Source organism: Felis catus, chromosome C2 (assembly GCF_018350175.1).
Source record: "Felis catus isolate Fca126 chromosome C2, F.catus_Fca126_mat1.0, whole genome shotgun sequence".
Lineage (NCBI taxonomy): Eukaryota > Metazoa > Chordata > Mammalia > Carnivora > Felidae > Felis > Felis catus.
Genome location: NC_058376.1, coordinates 78,872,965 through 78,886,367, shown reverse-complemented (window position 1 = coordinate 78,886,367; position 13,403 = coordinate 78,872,965). Strand labels below are relative to the sequence as shown.

General features: G+C 40.8%; 1 protein-coding gene across 11 annotated transcripts in view; it reads left to right on the top strand.

The window, feature by feature from the left end:
• Window positions 1-13,403, top strand: part of LOC101096257 (LIM domain containing preferred translocation partner in lipoma) — a 692,709-nt gene that overhangs the window by 641,332 nt on the left and 37,974 nt on the right. The window lies entirely within an intron of this gene.

Sequence of the window (13,403 nt, the reverse complement as noted above, 5' to 3'; positions counted from 1 at the left end):
GGCCTTGTTTCTGGCTCCCTCAGGCCTCCTGAGCAAGCTCGGGCTAGGTTTGCACTAATGATGAAGCAATCTGATGTGGCAGGCATTCAGACCACTTGGGAAACAGTGTGCTCTTTGGGGACTGGCTTGTCCTCCTCTCAGGCCCCAGTGAAGGGGTAGCTGTGGGGCTGTGGGGTCAACAGATTGTCCCTGGCTCATCAGCAGGAATAGGAAGATTCGGGGCTGTTATGCTCTAGGCCCTTCATTAAGACCACCCTAGTGTTAAAATATGTTCACAAGTCATAATGTTTATGGATTCTTTGTCTTTCACATGGAAGGCACATTAGAAAAACAATATCTGGAATTTGTTTCTTTCTGCTTTTAATATTTATTATTGGTAATAGTGCTTTGTAAAAGTGGGATGTGGAAGGCCAGCTAGCTTCAAGGCATCTTTCTGAGCCCTGGGACAGCATGGTACAGTGAAAAGAGCTCATCCTGAGAACTTAGAAAACTGATTTCTAGTCCTGCCTTTCCTGGGAAAGTCACCCTGCCCTTTCTAAATCAGTCTTCTCAACTACCATTGTGTTGGAACCAGATGATTTCAAATATCTCTTCCTCTTCTAAAATTGTTTTTTAACTTTTCTATGTAAAGAGTTGATTGAAAGAGCCACAGATTTCATTATGAAAAAAAAGGTTAAGTTATAAATAGGAGCTATTTAAGGCAGCAAAGAAATAGAGCATCCGTTTCTAATGATGTTCATTCTTAAAACAAAAATAAAGAAAAGACACAATTTCCATTTGTTTGCATTTAGAGAGTTAAGCCCTTGCCTAGGTAGGACATTCCTCTTTGTTAAATGAGCCATAAAATTAAGGTCTTCCCTATTTTTATTTATATACTTTATATTTATTTATATTTTATTATTATATATTGGTATAACATGATGTATTTATTTATAATATCATGTATTACATTTCTTGTTGTCTTCTTGCCTTTTTCTCATCCAAAAAATTTTTTTCTCAGTTTATTTATTTTGAGAGAGAGAGAGAACATGCATGTGAGTACATGAGTAGAGGAGGGGCAGCGAGAGAGGGAGCGAGAGAGAATTCCAGGCACAGAACCAGACACGGGTCCCGATCCCATGAACCATGAGATCATGGATCCTGAGCCAAGATCAAGAGTCAGATGCTGAACTTACTGAGCCACCTGTGCCCCATTGTCTTTGCCTCATTTTTAATTGAGGCATGATTTACATGCAGTAAGATACTTAGATCATGAGTGTTTCTGATGATGGCCTATAAACTACTGATGAGATTAGACAATTGTATACATGACCCCCCAAATTTCCCTCATGACTCTTGACAACCCGTTTCCACCTGCTTTCCTCAGAAACCACTACTTTCTGACCTCTGTCACCATAAATTATTTCTGTCTGTTCTTTTAATTCAAATAAATGGAATCATGCCATGTTTATTTGTTGTCTGGCTTCTTTCATTCAACATTGTAGGTTTTTGAGATTCATCCACTCCACCATGTTGTTGTATCTGTGACCTGTTACTTTTTGTTGTTGAGCAGTATCCCACTGTATGAATATAGCTCCAGCTAGCTTATCCATTCTCCTCTTCTTGGATTTGGCCCTGAATTTATAAAGGTGAAAAACATGGGGCTATAAGTAGCAAATCCTTGGGTCAGATCCATCTTCTCTTCAGTCCTCTGAACCTCAGATATTTGCCACAAGGGGCCCTGACACCCACCTGAACTATTAAGCAGATACCTTTGCTTCTCGTTCCTCCATTATTTCCACTACTGTCTTGTGGAAGCAAGAACACCAGCCCGAGAGCCAAGAGACCTGAGCCACTCAGCCCCCACTCAACAGTAAAAATGGCCACTTCATTGCTGGACCTCAAGTTCTCCATCAGTAAAATAGTCTGATTGGACTGGATAAATCTTCAGCTCTCCCATCTTGAAGACCTGTGGTTCTTTGCAAATCCTTCCTCTAGGCTCTGGACATCTCATCCTTTTCAGTCAACCCTACGTTTCACTCATTTGCATCTCTGTAGTGAAGTACCCAAAGCATCAGATCACCCAACAAAATACCTCTGGTCCTTCCTCCTTTCCCACACCCCACACTTCCCTTCTCCAGATGTGGAGCACAGAGAAGACATGCTGTCTAAAGAATATACTGTAAGAAAGATTTCCGTGGAAGTGTTTGGTTCTTAAATTTTTACCCACTTGTCAGGTTCTTATAATGCTATTAATTTGCAAAGCTGATCAGACTATTATACTTTACTGTAATTTTTATCATACATTATGGACTTGTTCTTTTGGTCTCCTTCCCACCTCTCTGGTGGAAGCTTCTAAACTACTGGCTCAAGTTCCTTCCTCCTGATTTGTGGTACTAAATGTGTCATCTGATTTGGGGCACCAGATAGTCAAAGTGCTGGCCTACCTATATTTCAGTTGGTCCTGGGCTAACATTATTCATTTGACAATGTCTATTTTGATGTAGATTTCAACTTATCAATACCTCTCCTCTCCTTGTCTTCACAATTTATAGAAAGGGCCTTTGAAACACAACCCCTCCCCCTACGGGAAATGCTGTCGATGAATTTTTTGTTGTTGTTTGTTTAAGTCAAACTTTGCTTCAGTTTAAGATAGTATCTGCCCCAGCTTGAAGTAAACTGAAGGGAGTTGAACAGTGAAGGAGGATGTTTTTCCAGCTTGTCGTAGGTCAGTAGTATAATTATTTTAGATACCAAGGGAGTTTGAAGGTTAGTATATTTATCCATATATAGTGGAAAATTCAAAATTCCGTCTGTAAGCAAAAATAGATTAGGGAATATCTATCATTTTTATTATCCACCTCCTCGGATATATTCTTTGAAGCCCAGTGGGTGGGAGAGAGTATGGACACATAGAATCAAAAGGGCTAGTTTTTTCATCTTGGCCCACATATGTTCCAATTGAACTGCTTTGGAAAATCACTTAACTTCTTTCAGCCTTAGCATTCTTATTTGTAAATTGGGAATAATAATGTCTATGTCTGTTTCTCAAGGTGGTTTTGAGGATCTTAGAAAATACATGCAAAATTCATGGCATATGAGGTAGGAACCCAATAAAGTGGAAATGCAATTACTTTGGATTTGTCACTTCTACTACTTCTCATTATAACACCAATAGTAAGGCCTGAAGTTTTAAACTCTAACTTTGAAACTTCCAAAGTGAAGCATAAACTTTATTTTCACACTCACGGGGTCTGAGTCCTTTCATTATTGCCTACAGCTTACCCAACTATTATTAGATCCAGAAAAACATATTTTAATGGCCTGGTGAAGGGAAGGACCCAGAGGGGCATAATCAGAATGTTCATTACGTGACCACTCTGTGCTGCATTGCAGAGATAAGACCTCTGTGCAGGGAGATGTGTCCTCTGATTCTGCAGCTGAGACTCAGACAGCCCCAGGATCTGAAAATCATCCCTCTGTCCCTAGAAAGAATGGGGGAGGATGGTAAAAACCTTGAGGGAAATTAAAAATTCGCTGAACGTGAGGGAGGACTAGTGGTCCACTAAAAACAAATCCATGCCATAAAGTGAATTTTCACTTGCAGGAGAGTAGGAGACACATTACTTGCTAGAATTCTGCACTCGTCCTCTCTTCAGGTCACTCTATGGAGTGTCTGTGATTTGTTCTCCTTGATCAAATATGAGTGAGTGAGAAGCATATCTAAGTATGAACTTCTTTCATACATTTTTCTGCTGTCTATGCCGTGTACCTGTGGCAAGGACAGCACTGTTAATGGAGACCGTATGCTCTGGAACTCAGAGCACTGATGTGGTAATTGGGGGCTCTTGCGTCTGTTCTTTCTGCCAAACACTGACTATGACCTTGGAACAAGTAGACTCACACACAATATGAAGAAGATCGTATCTGCACCTGGCTGAGAGCTCATGTGAAAAAGACGCTACGTAACTACAAAGTATTTATTATTGTCACTTTCCTCAGATAAGGAGAATGGCTAGAATTGCTGCCCAGACTTCCAGGCCACCCCCTTTGTGTTCTAAACCCAGCTTTCTTCTTTGAAGTCTAGTCTCACCTAAACCAGCTGAGGATTCACACGGTTTACCCTCACCAAATCCACTTAAAACTTTTTTGGAATTTGTGCTTCTGTACAGTCATCCACTAGTCAAGGAAGATTTATTGCACGCCTACTATTTTGTACCAGACGCCGTGCTAGGAAATGCAGAAGATAAGTGAAACTCGGTCCTTTCTCGGAGAGCTCAAAATAGCGTGGGGGAGTCAAACATGTACACAAAACTAGAACACAGCGTAACAAATGCCACAGGAATATACCTGCAGAAGTTCTGTGGATGGAGGGAGAGATAGCAGCCAATCTACATAGAGAGACCGACTCAGGGAAGGTGTCAGAGAAGAGGGCGCTGACAGCCAGAGTCCGGAGTTGTCTGGTCAGAAACAAGTGGGAAGAGCAGAATGAATACAGGTGCCAAGGGGGAAAAAGTATAGGATATTTTCAGGGGAATGGTAGCACTCTGACTTGGCTAGAATATTGGGTACATAAGAAGAATGACTGAGTGTCCATTAGGGTCAAGGTTGTGTAAGTTCTTACTATGTGGCCAAAGAGAGGGCTTTCTCTTACAGCCATAGCAGATCTTCTCCTGGTTTCGAGGCAAAGCAGAGAGATCTGGTGTTATCTTCATTTTATAAATATGCTCTGACAGGATAGCATAGGTGATCCACCAGAATAGGGAAGAGGTCACACAGTGACCGCTTTCACACCAGATACCCTCAGGTGTATTTTGTCTGATATTCAAAATATAGATAGATAGATAGATAGATAGATAGATAGATAGATAGATTTTTTTTTTAATGTAAACCAGTTGCAGAGCGTCTGGGTGGGTCAGTCAGTTAGGTGTCCAACTTCAGCTCAGATCATGATCTTGCTGTTCATGGGTTCGGGCCCCAAAACAGGCTCTGTGCTGATAGCTCAGAGCCTGGAGCCTGTTTTGTATTCTGTGTCTCCTCTCTCTGCCCCTCCCCAATTGTGCTCTCTCTGTCTCAAAAATAAATAAACATGAAAAAAAAATAAAAATTTAAAGTACGTGCAAACTTTTAGTTTGGGAGAATTCACATAAAAATCTAGATTTACAACTTTTGCTAAAAAATCAAGTTCACAGTTTTTGCCTGGGAACAGTCAACTGGAGCTTAGAAGGACCTTCCATCTTCAGTCGGGCATGCATTCTGCAATTTGCCACAGCACCCCCACCCACCGACCCACAGTGTTTATTAGTTACTGTTTATTACACAACCCATTGATGTTGTCTTTCTGGCTCTTGTATTTGAATATGAGATTTCTGAAATAAAGCAAATCGGGTGTCAGAAAGATCACTGATGAACGACGTTGACGTTGTCCTTCCAAGAGTGACCAGAACCTGAACAATGGTGCGACCAGTGGGGATGGAAAGGCAGGCAAGGCTGGGTTGGCTGGTTTAGATGTGTAAAGGATGAGAGAGACAGAGAAGTCAAAGAAGACTGGAGTTATCATTTTGGATGAGTGGGTGGGAAGACTTCCCATAAAAATCAAAACAGGACAAAGAGAAGTCTTTGGAAAGATGGCATTGTATTCCCTGTGGCCCTTTGAAGTTCAAGACTTTGGAAAATATTGATAAGACTGTTGAAAATATATCTATAAGTCAGTAGCCTCCTCGAGCTGCGGATGAGAGCTTATCATTATGACCCGAGCAGTTGTATCTTTTTTTTTTTTTCCATTGTCTGTCTCATACACTTTATCGTGAACTCTAAAGAGTTGCCAGGCAAATATCCATTCTTAAAACCACAAAAAAACAAATATGTACAGAGGATGTATGAAATGCCTAGACTGGGCATTTCTCAGTGATATGTCACACGGGGAACAGCAGAAACAGTCCTTAGTTCCATTGATGTGAAACAAACGGGTAATGTTAAAATGTAGATTTCAGAGGAGTTATAGCCATGGGCAGAATTTCTTAGGGAGACGAAAAGTTCATCCAAAACATGAAACAGACCTGGGTGGGACTATGGTGAGAATGGTAAAGACTTCTGAGAACCAGACTGAAGGGGATTCTCAGGCACTTGGAAGACCCTGAGAGAGAATGCCTCTTTAAACTGTGCTCTCTTGGTGCCTCACCTGCTTCCCCCTAGCTCCAGCCCTCATAGGGAGTTTTTGCAATTAAATAAGTCATAAATGCTTCGGATCATAAATCGTAAGATGTTATTCCATGGGCGTGATTACAATTAATCGCTTGAGATTTATAATCTTGTCTAACTACCATATATGTCCCCACCGTGGGATGATTCAGGCAGAAAAAGCTTGTTGCAGCTTATGGGTACCATCAAAGCCCCAAGCCTTGTCTCCTGAGTTTCCAGGTGGGGCTGAGCTGAGTGTAATATTACTGAATATCCTGTGATAGGCAATGGCTTGATAGCTGTTTATACCAGCATTCTGCACAGGATGGATCCCTCTTGTCCCATAGCTTGTACTGATACTGATGTAGCAATCATAGATTTTAAAGGACTAGTCACTAGCAGATCAGCCTGCCAAGCTGCTAGAAGAAGGAAGTTTTGGTTGGTTTGCTTGTTTTAATGTTAGGACTGGATTAGTTGTTTACTTTGACTGCTTTATTGAGGTATAATTGATATACAAAGGATGACACAAATTTAATGTGTACAATTGGATGAGTTTGGACATATGCAGACACTCGTGATATCGTCGTAATAGACGCATCCAACGCTTCCCAGAGTTTCCTTGTGTCGCTTTGTTTTGTTTTTGGTTTTTGTAGGAAGAACACTTAACATGAGATCTGTCCTAACAAATTTCAAAGTGCACAGATTGTTAGCTGTGGGCATTACGTTATATAGCAGAGCTCTAGCACTGACTCATGTAGCATAACTGAACCTTGATGTACAATGAATAACAACTCCTTTTTCCCCTTACCTCTACCTCCTGGCAACCACTAGTATATTATCTGTTTCTACAGATTTCACTATTTTAGATAGCTCACGTAAGTGGAATCATGCAGTATTTGTCCTTCTGTGACTGATTTACACTACTTAGCATAATGTCCCCCAGGTTCATCTGTGTTGTTGTGAATAGCAGAATTTTCTTGTTTTTGTTTTTTTTCCAAGGCTTCCTAATATTCCATTGTATGTATACACTACATTTTCTTTGTCCAGTCATTTGTCAGTGACCACTTGGGTTGTTTCCATAGGTTGCCCATTGTGAACCATACTGCAGTGGACATGGGAGAACAGATATCTCTCCAAGACCCTGAATTCAGTTCCACATCTTTTCCTTGTGCCATCCCATGTAATCATAGAGAATATGAGACCTGGAATAGACCTTAGGTATTATTTAGCCTAACCTCTTGGTTCCCTAAATAAGAAAATGGAGGCACACAGAAGGGAAATAACTGGACTTGAATTATAAAGCAAGTGTATTAGTTAGGGCTAGGTTCAGCTGGAGTGACAGGAAACAGTAATTGTGACAAAACGAGATAATGTTCATTTCTGTCTCACTGTAAGGAAGCAGGGGATCTAGGAAGCAGGGGATCTAGGACGGTGGTAGGCCAGGACCCAGTATTCTGCTGTTTCTCTGCCATGCTCAGCACGTGGGGTCATGAGGGGTCAAGATGGCTTCTCCCATCTAATGAGGGGTCAAGATGGCTTCTCCCATACTTCAGTGGACTGAGAGCAGACCCCTTCTCTCCAAGGATTCTTCCTTTCCACCTTCAATCCTTTGGCCAGAACCCAGTCTCATGGCCAAACCTAGCTGCACTGAAGGCTAAAAAATGTCATATTTATTCCGGACAGCTGTGTACCTAAGCTAATGGAGTTTATAAAGAAAGAACGGAAGAGCACATGTAGGGAAACAACTATCAATGGGCATCACAGCAAATTAATGACGTTTCTAGGACTAATGTTCTGTTTCCAGACTCCTAGTCAAATGCTCTTTCTACCACACCATAGATTTTTCTTGTAGAGATGTCATCTTTAATAAAACCTGTAAGACCATTTTGAGTATATACAAAATCATCATTTATATATCCATACAAGATACAATGTTTCTCCTTTGCTTAAGAAATGTTTGTTTATTATTTATTAATCCCAAGGTCTTGTAGATAGGAGTCAGCCACATTTAATTCCTCCTATGTGTCAATTTGTGACTTTGGGTGCATATGAAGAAAAACTCTAAACTTCAGTCTTTTTTTCTTGTCTCAAATAGTGATATTATCATCATCCTGACATTGCTTTAAGAATTAAATAGGATAGGGACACCTGGGTGGCTCAGTTGGTTAAGCGTCTGACTTCGGCTCAGGTCATGATCTCATAGTTTGTGGGTTCAAGCCCCACGTTGGGCTCTGTGCTGACAGCTCAGAGCCCAGAGCCTGCTTCAGATGCAGTGTCTCCCTCTCTCTCTGCCCCTCCCTCGCTCATGCTCTGTCTCTATCTCTCAAAAATGAATAAATGTTTAAAAATATTTTTTAAAACAGAATTAAATAGGATAGTGTCCATGAAAGAGCCTAGCCCAGCGCTTAGTACAAAACAGGTGTCTGATGTTGCAGGGGTCAGTTTCCCGTCTCTTTTCTCCTTCCTCCCTTGGGGTTCCTCCAACCCTAAGACTACCTCACTTCCCAGAAAATAACTGAAAGGAATCTAAATCCTTGACTCTTCTCCAGATACCCATAATAAATTTGTTCAGACGCATTGTTTGTTCTCTTTTGCTTTATAAAAACTCGAATCCCAGCCAATCCAGAAAGATCCAGAAGCTCTGGCACAATCCTAGAACTTTTTAGAAGTTGCGGATGCCTGATGCCCAACCCCAGAGATAATGATTGAACAGGTCTGGAGGTGACCCAGGAATCTTCAGTTTTTAAAGCTGACTGGTGGGCCTGATGTGCTGGGATGTTGCAGGCAGGCCCATTTGGTGGTAGACTGGGGTTGGACATCTCAGAAGTGATGTCCCATAAAGAACTGTTGAAGGAATTGAGGTATTTATCCCAATAAAAATTACACATGTCCTCCCAAACCTCACGTCTCTAGTGGACTGTCAGGGCCACACTGGAAAAAGAGCATTAGGTTGGGGCAAATAGGAGGTTGAGAGACCAGTTATGAGCTATTGTGATCCCCTAAATGAGAGACAATAGAACAATATGGTAGACATAGCAAATAATGAATGGAATTCAAATATTTAGTGGGCAAAATAATAGGACTTGGTTGCCTGATGGGATTAACAAAGATGATGCTAACTCTAATGTCAAAAATCTTTTAACAGTAGCAACATGTAGCTGTTGAAGTTTATCTCACTGGAACTTATTGGTTCAAGAGAAAGAACAGGAGGAATTGTACGAAGTAAATTATCATCACTAATATAATGAAAACCTTCAATTATCTGTAACAATGACCCAAATCCAACAAGATGAAGTATAAGAGGGACAAAAGTCAAATCTTATTCTTAGCTTAAAAATTTCACTATACAAGTACACATGAAAGTCATTTAATTTAACAGATGTTCATGTAAAAAAAAAAAAAACTAAAGATTTGGAAGGGAGAGACTATGACCCCAAGATCCATAATAATATATAAGACCACAGAAAAGTAAACATACTCTTCCGCTGCACCTGTACAAAGAGGAGTGTGCAGAACAGGGGATACAATGGTTCCTAATGTCATGTGTCTGTTTTCGGGCCTCACACACTGAAGGAACTTGAGAAACTAGAACTCGTGCAGAGGATGATGGTTAGGAGGACAAACTGACAGAAGTGATGCCCCATAAAGAACTGTTGAAGGAATCGAGGTACTTATCCCAATAAAAATTACACATGTCCTCCCAAACCCCACCTCTCTTTAGTGGATTGTCGGGGCCACACTGGAAAAAGAGCATGTGGGTTGAGATATGCATTGGTGTTGTTGTCTTGGGCTGGTGTACTATGTTCTAGCATTTTCCACAGCCTATAAACAAATAATACTATACACGCAGGGTCTACACACAGTCTCTACAGTGTCACACAGGGTCCTCACACAGTGCTGTGAAGGAACAAAAGTGTAGGGAAATGATTAATAAAGGAGGTAGCATTCATATTCCCTGGGCCCTAAACCTTTAGCCATCTGACTTGTAAAGAAAAATGCTCAACGCAGAGGCACCAGTGGATGGATAGGCATGCAAGAACAAGCAGCATGAAGTGTTAAGAAGCTTGGGTTGACAGGAAAAAAGACTGCCTAAGGGGGGTGGCAGGATAGGTGCCTGGAAAGGAGAGGTCAGATGGTATCGTGAAGAGCCATGAGTGTAAGTTAAAGAGTCTGGCATTGGGCATGGTCACCGGCTTTGGAACACCAGCATATAAAATGATCCTCTAGTGCAATCTCTTCCATCCACATTATTTCCTGCCTTTGATAGTAAACATATCCTCTGTGTTAAAGTTTGCTTCCTAGCTTAAACTGAACGCAGACTCAAAACCATCAAATCACATCAAATCACTTCAGATTTTTTTTTTTTTACCCACCACAAACAACCCTAGGATGGCATGCATTTGAACAAACCAAAAGTGATTTCTCTCTTCTAATTTTCAGAGCTTTTGGCTAGATGTGGAGTGAGAAATTCATACCTTTTTCAAGTAGCGTGGGTTCTTTTTTTCCCAATTCCTCCCCTCCATCTGGTTCTCTGGAGGTCTTGGAATCCAGGAAAGTGTTAGTTCACTGTACTGAAATCCAAAAAAGACTGCTAAACTGTGAAAGAAAATTTGCATTCCAGAGACACTGGAAGAGTTAGTCCCCCACCCTTTTGCAGCAGCAAAGAGAAAACATCTGTATTTTCTGTCCCCTTTGTCTTTCAGCAGTTACAGAATGGAAAACCCTGTACTTGTTGTCTGTGCCTTTCATGCCTCCTTAATGTAAACCACTTTCGGCTCCTTGGGGATGGGGAGAGGAACCAAAACATGGAATTATTTTATTTCTGGTGTCAGAAAATATTACAGCCAAGGAACAGTTCAAGGGAAGCAAATCACTTCACCGACTTCCCTTTGTGCTTTTCGGGAGGTTACATTCTCATGAATGGGTTCCAGAGCCGGGTGTTTGAAGTTCATGTCAACAGCGCCCGGCTCAAAAGAAAACTACACAGTCGCAGCCATGATGTTGGCATGTCATTAATGGCCTTTCTAAGCGATGGTTCTGTCTTTTGTCTTCCATGGGCAGAAGTGTAATTAGAAGGGCTTGTTTTCAACAGAAGCCAAATCATTGCCAAATTTGTTCAACTGATCTCTAGAGAATCGAAGTTAGCTCATGGCCCTCTGGCTGTTCTCTTTACCACTCCCAAGAGTTAGAAGCTTAAAGTTTTCCCTTTCTTTTGAAAGAGGATCAAGTTTGGTTCAAACAAGCTTTTCTGTCATCCCCAGGAGTACAAGGATAGACCTTCCGTGACCCTTGTTGTTTGGCTCAGACCACTTGTGGCTTGTTATAATTTAGGAAGTAATTGCAATTCATAAAGCCAGGTAGAAAATAAACATCTTGGCAGAGCTGAGTTTCAGGCAACTCTGAAGGGAGCCAACACGTGAGCAGAATGGTATTGGGAGTATTTCTAGTCTCTGCTTGCAGATCCTGATTCTAATGTATGATTCACAATGGATTTAATTTTGATCTGAAATGTGCAGGCAGGCAGTCATTACTACGTATACATATAGCTGAAAACATCATTGCTTAAACCTCCTGGTTTTAGGTTTTGCCCCTGGATGGGTCAGTTACCCACAGTAGACAAATACTGTAAGTAAGAGTCTTACCTACGTTGTGTGATTAACTTCAGATCATGTGTTTTCTTAGCAAAATTAGTTGTACTATTTAAAAAAAAAAACACACACACTTTTGCTGAGGTAGAATTAAAGAATTCAAGAGTTGGAAGAGACCTTAGATGTTGGCTAGTTTAATGTCATATACTTTTCTCACTCAAAAGATACTTATTAAGTGTTTGGTATGTATTAAACATTGCTCCAGAGACTGAATGCCGTAGTGTCTCAAACAGACTGGTGGGGAAATAAAACAATAAGCATGTCAGGGTGCATGGATAGCTCAGTAGATTAAGCGTCCAACTCTGATTTCTGCTTAGGTCACAATCTCGTGGTTCCTGAGATCAAGCCCCACCTCCGGCTCTGTGCTCACAACATGGAGACTGCTTGGAATTCTCTCTCTCCCTACCACCACCCTCCCACCCCAGCTCACGCTCACGCTCTCTCTAAATACATACATAAATAAATAAATAAATAAATAAATAAATATTTAAAAAAATAAGCATATTAGCAACTAATAGTATGCATAAGGTGATATCAGATAGCGATAAGGGTATGAAGAAAGTAAAAAAGCAATGAGATAGAGTCTGGCCCAGGAGAAGGAGCTGCTTATATAGGGTGGTGACGGAAGGTCATCTGAAGATAGTTATGGAATTTAAGGTTTGTCTTTGGGGGTAGGTGCTATTGGATGACTTTTTAGAGTATTCATTCCCAATCATTCATTCATTTCCTTCATTAAATATTTATCGAGCTGCTTCTATGTGCCAGACATTCTTTTTAGGAAACTGGGGATGAAGCAGTGAAGAAGACAAAGAAAGAGCCCTGCCTTGCTGAAATTTTTGTTCAATCCTCAAGTCCATCACAGAGCTTCAAGAGACCAAGAGGTCTATTAATAACGTCTCTTATTTTATAGGTATAGGAATTTAGGCCCAAAGAAGCCAATGCTTTGTGTAGGCCTCACTGCCAGGGGTTGACCTTCCAAGACTAGGCACAGCCTTTGCCAGAGGGTCTTTTCTTTGTCACCATACCATGCAGAGGTTCCATGAACATCTACTTTAATCCTAGATTCAAATAGTCCTGAGGTTAGCATTGTGATCCAACGAGAAGTCATTTTCCTCATTGAGACCTCCTGTCCACTGTAAATTGAAGGTTGTCAGGATGGTGCCTCACAGGCACAGGTATCAAGGACTTAGTTGAGGAGCCTGTGACAAACTATACCTTCCGTGAGACTTGTATGTGCACACTCTAAATGCATAATATGTACCTGTTCCATCGCTTATTAGGTGTTCCACGTATGTAAGTGAAAGAAAAATACAACAACACAAAATGTCTGTTGAAAACAAAATAAAAGGGAAAGGAAACAAAAAGCACACTGTATTTTCCCAAACTCAATATGCATGGGATTATGAATGTCTATATGTACACCTCATATTGTCTTCTTTCCAGTAATAAGAAAACTGGAAAGTAGGCTCAGTTGATTAGTCAGAGACTGAAGAATGAAGAATCCGGGTCAATCCTCACATGGAACAGTAATTTTATGTAGAGAAAAGAACTTTATAATAGTATCTTTACATCTCTTTACATTCTTTTTTAAATATT